Here is a 5,985-nt window from a genome sequence, read left to right as displayed (position 1 = left end):
TTACAACTTTGGTGTGGGGTGGGGGGAATGGGGAGGGGGAGAATTGAAGGGATGGGAAGGGGAAACAAAGGAGGAAGCAACAATGCTTGGTAAGAAATGCACTCATTACCTTGTCTATATAATTATAACCCCTCTATACAGTATTTTCAGAATAGAAAAAAGTAATATGAATCTAATCAGATTAGTTTCATTTTAATCATAACTAAAATGACCTTGTTATTAAATAGAAAAATGTTTGTAATGTTCTGTTGTAATAAATGAAATATATATTAATATCACAAAATTATTTCTATAAATTATCATGTGTTAGTAATCAAAACAGCTTGGTACTGGCACAAGAACAGACTTCAATGGAATAGGACTGAAGACCCAGAAAAAACTCACAGACCTATAGCCACCTAGTCTTTGACAAGGGATCTAATGAAATAAAATGGAAGAAAGACAGCCATTTTAATGAATGGTGCTGGCAAAATTGGTTAAACACTTGGAGAAAACTAAAACTAGATCCATATATATCACCCTGCACCAGAATCAACTACAAATGAATCAAAGACCTTGAAGTAAAAGCAGACTCCATGAAAACATTATAGGAAGGAACACGAGAAACTCTAGGAATTCTTGGCACAGGCCAAAATTTTCTTAAGAGAGAACCAGAAGCACAGCAAATCTAAGAAAGGTTGGATAAATGGGATTGAGTGAAGCTACAGACCTTCTGCATGGCAAAGGACATAGCTAGCAAGATCAACAGAAAGCCTAAGGATTGGGAGGATCTTCACTAGCCATACAACAGACAAGGGTCTCATATCTAAAATATACTTAGAACTCAAAAAACTAACAACAAATCCTCAAAGAAACAACTGCCTGATTAACAAATGGGCTAAAGACTTATTAAAGAGAGACTTCTCTGAAGAAGAAATAAGAATGGCCAATAGACACATGAAGAAATGCTCAATCTCTCTAGCCATAAAAGAAATGCAAACCAAGATAACACTGAGATTCCACCTCACCCCAGTTAGAATGGCTATAATCAAGAACTCTAATAACAAAACATGCTGGAAGGACAGAAAGGAACTTACTTCATTGTTGGTGGGAGTGTAAACTTGTTCAACCACTTTGGAAAGCAATATGGGAGTTTCCTCAAAAGATTCCACATAGAGCTCCCCTATGACCCAGCAATCCCACTTTTGGGCCTTTACCCAAGCAATCACAAACAAGGTTATACCAAAGCTACCAGCACACCATGTTTATCACAGCATTATTTACTGTAGCTAAGATATGGAACTAACCCAGATGCCCCTTAGTAGATGAATGGATCAAGAAAATGTGGTACATATATACAATGGAATTCTATGCCTCCATCAGAAAAAAATGACATTGCCTCTTTTATTAGGAAATGGAAAGACTTGGAAAAAATCATATTAAATGAAGTAAACCAGGCCCAAAGAAACATAGGTCCCATGGTTTCCCTTGTTTTCATTGACTAGTACATGTCTAGGAAAAGCAGAGTAGGTCAAAGACAATGTACATACGACCATATGAGATAATGTTAAACAAAATGTACCCCAAGACAGGGACACAAGAGGTTGTTTATTTTTTTCCCTTTCTTGTTAGTGTTTTTAATATACTTACAATACACTATGTGATTCTTTTGTCTCTATTGTATGTTCTTCCCCTATGGTAAAACCCCTGTTTTCACTGGATTTGATGCTGCACCTTGTATATATCTTTGTGTAATTTGGGGAGGGGAAGAGATATTGCAAAATACTTAAATGAGGATGCAGGCTGACCCATTGTGATGACGAGATGTATATGACACTATATTGAAAATGAACTTTACAATGTCAGTGGGGGTTGAGCAGGTGGGAGGAGTTGGGGAGGTGGGGAAGGAAGTGATGGTAGGGGGTAATAAAGAATTTTTTTCTATGAAATGAACTCATTACCCTACTCATGTAAATGTAACCCCTCTGTACAACATTTTTACAATAAAAAATTAATAATAAAAATACCAAAAATACGGCCAGGCGCTGGTGGCTCATGCCTGTTAATCCTAGCTACTCAGGAGGCTGAGATCTGAGGATCGCGGTTCAAAGCCAGCCCGGGCAGGAGAGACCGTGAGACTCCTATCTCCAATAAACCACCAGAAAACCGGAAGTGGCGCTGTAGCTCAAGTGGTAGAGTGCTCGCCTTGAGCTGAAGAGCTGAGGGACAGCGCCCAGGCCCAGAGTTCAAGCCCCACGACCGACAAAAAAATAAATAAATAAATAAATAAATAGTTAAAAGCACTAATAAATAAATAAATTGCCCTGCATAAGTGACTTTCACAAACAGTATTGGACATTTTTATTCCTTACAATTCATGCTTTGAAAACTTGTTTTGCAAATTATAAAAATATGTTCAGAGTGTTGTAGATTTAAAATTTTATACTATTGTAAAAGATTCTGGTTTCAGAATTTATATAAAGTCTATTTTATTGCTTTTTACTTGGTAAATCTTCCTAGAATCATCATAAAAAATAACCAAAGCTATCCATAAGTCCCTTCTAAGAATGGGAACTCAGACTAGACTAGCTAAAATGTCTCTTCTTTTCTTAGCCTATTTAAGTGAAATCTGTTCGGCCACTCATTTGTTACTTATCTCCTGATGGACATGCAACAATGTTCATCTTTCAAAATATAAATAGTGGTGGTGACACAATTCTTCTAACTTTCACTTTCAAGCATCCGAACTATTTTTTTTCTTTTTCTCAAGGATCATATTCCTTTTTAAAGGATTTCAAACAATTATGGGTACCTCCATTCTTGTTTTTTTTTCCTTTATAATAATGTTTTGACACCATTTCTACACATTGTCTCTTCTCCTAACCTCTTATTTTATTTTATGGTCTGTCTTGTTTGCAATCCTTTGGGTCAACCTAGATTCTTCACACTTTCACAATTCTTGTAAACTCTATTAGAATATGCTTTTCATTTTATTTTCATTTGAGCCATGTATTGACTTGCCACGGCAGCAATTCTTATACATACAGCTTCAAAACTATGTCATGAAGGTGTTTTTAGTATTTACATGTAAGGTAATACAAAAGGACAAATAAAAATAAAAATCCGGAGGCCAAAAATCATAAAATATACCCATATGTTACTTTTACCTCATAGATTCACCCTCAATCCCCCAGTGAATTTTTGTACCTATAATTGGATGACATCAAAGCTGGTCTTGTTCTGAAACTTGAAAGACTCAAGGATCATTAAGAAAAGAGATGTAAAATCAAACCAGTAAGTTTTTTTATTTGTTTGTTTTTGTTTTTTCTCATCCTGCCTGGGGCATTGAACTGAGGGCCTGAGCACTGTCCTGAGCCTCTCTATGCTCAAGGCTAAAGCTGTACTACTGGAGCCACAGCGCCACTTCTGGCTTTTTTTAATGTTTTTTTATTGTAAAAATTCTGTACAGAGGGGTTACCGTGACATGAGTAAGGAAATGCATTTTCTGAGTAGTTTTTTAGAAATAAGAATCTCAGAGACTTTCCTATTGGGCTGGCTTCAAACTGCAGTCCTTAGACCTCAGCCTCCTGAGTAGCTTGGATTACAGGTGTAAGCCAACAACATCATATATATGTGCATATATGTATATATATATATACATATATATACACACATATATATGTATTTATATACACACTGTTTAGAATGTATGCATCTACAAATATTCAAACTAGTGTATTTTTAAATGCTGCTTAAAGGGTGTGTGTATGTGTGTATGTGTGTGTGTGTGAGAGAGAGAGAGAGAGAGAGAGAGAGAGGGAGAGACAGAGAGACAGAGACAGAGACAGAGACCGAGAACTGGAATTTGAATCAGGTCCTGGGGATTGTTTTATTTGCTCATATTTATGACTGGTGCTCTGCCCCTGAGCCACAGCTCTACTTCCTAAAATAGAGTTTGATATGGAAGAAAAACAGGAAGAGACAAAAAGAGAAAGTAATAGAAATGGCTCTGTGTTACTATCCATATCTTGCTTGTTAACAATATTCAGTCAGCCTTAGCTTGTTTGATTCAGTATTTTTTCCTCTGGTCAAATTCACTAAGTAAGCATTAGTACTGTGCATAGTTCCTAAGTCAGCATAGTAGCATAATAACTGCCACCAGGAACAAAGTCTTAAACAAAGACCCTATGCCAGAACTCATTTTAGTCCTAATGTGTGGCTGTATGTAGAGTTTAAGTTCATTTTCAGTCTTTCACATTTTCTTTCTTATATTATATTCATTTGGACAGAGACTTAAAGGCTGACTTTTGTCCAGGATGTGGGATTTTCCACATTGTAAATATTTTATTCTAGCGATAGAGTCAATAGAAAGTATAGGAAAAAAACAGCACATTTCCTTAGGTATTTCCCAGCTTGCCAGCCTAAATCTTATTTCCTGTTAAGTAACTGTAACACTAGCAGTTTTATAGGCCTGTCTCCCTGGCTAAAAGTTGACTGTAAATTGCATACTGGAAAGGAAATCTTTCTCTGTGCATTAGTGCTTCTTATTGTTTGTGAGTACACAGTGTGAAACACAAAACCTTTCTCATAAGAGGAGCTGCTAATCATAGCTTTCCCCCATCCTGTGTCTTGGTGGGAGGAGGTATGAAATCTTCTGCAGCAAGACATATTTTTGTTATCCACTTTTTTTTCTTTCTTTCTTTTTGCAGAGGACTCATTTGAATCACAGGCACCATGGCACATGGCAGTATGAAAGAATAAAATAGCCTTCAGGAATATCTTACCAGTAGGCACACTTTTAGAACCTTCTGCTCAAGAAACTAGCTCTTTCCAGTTTAGAACTAGATTATTGTGATGCATCCTTCCATGCACAATCAAAGAAAAATGAGCAGCTATTCCACATGGATCCAATAAACATGGGATAAATAAATAAATGTGTCGGTTCAGTAAAGTCACTCCTTGAAAATAGCCAAGTAAGTCTCTCTTTTCACCATTGCAAAATTTGTGTACTCCAAGTACAGACAATATGCTCTAAAATGGCCTATTTCTCTTTAAGATTCCATTATCTTAAGTTTGTAAGTGTCTTAAATAACCCAGAACTCCATACTAGTATTGATGTTTATATATTTCAATATATTTGTTTTCAAATGATTATAAAATGTACCAGTGGTTTCTTAATATCTAAGAAAGAATAAACGCTGCCACATTAACCATGGCAGAAGGTTTAACTTAAATTCACCTTAAAATATTCTGCTCTGGATCTTTCTTATACCAGTAAACAAAGAGAAATGGAAGCAGAACGAAACTGACCTTCGGTTTCCTACAATTTTATCTAATGTTAAGCCCTATCCTTTTAAATTTCCACAGAATACCCTCCTTTGTTCTAAGAAGAGGTTTGATGAGAGCACTTCTTAAAAGCCTAGTATAATCCCAGATTGTCTTGTAAGTCACTGACACTCACACCATCACTTTGAGTGTGGACACTTGCCACAGAAATTTGAGATGATAAATTGCATTCACAGTCTTTCCTCAGATGTTCCATTGGTGGTTTATTGAATGAAAAACAAAGTGGCTGCAGTTGTACTTCACACAAGCTGTGAAAGAAAATTTGCACAGTGCTTCTCATGACAGCTAAAATGTGACAGTTACCTGGCAGAAAGTAACTACATAAATTATCATCAACTGTAGGTTTATGAAATACTACAAATATGTGTGCATGGTGGTCATCTTAGATCACTGAAGGATACACTATCACAAGAAGTGTCCTATGTGCTGAAATAATTTCTTTGGTTTTCCTTTCATTAAATAGGTAAATATTTAATGAACTACATGTATGTGCCAAGCACTGAGATGAGTAAGGGAAATATAAATAAGATTAAATTGATTTTTTTCCATAAATATTCTGGAGAAAAACAAAAACATATAAAGATGACAGGATAGAAATGGAGCATTTTCAAATCTGAAACAGTTTAGAAGGAAATTAGAAAGAATCAAAATGATGTTTCT

Source organism: Dipodomys merriami, unplaced genomic scaffold, assembly GCF_024711535.1.
Source record: "Dipodomys merriami isolate MVZ:Mamm:240054 unplaced genomic scaffold, mDipMer1.0.p SCAF_21, whole genome shotgun sequence".
In the NCBI taxonomy this organism is placed as follows: Eukaryota; Metazoa; Chordata; class Mammalia; order Rodentia; family Heteromyidae; genus Dipodomys; species Dipodomys merriami.
This window is presented reverse-complemented; position numbering follows the sequence as displayed.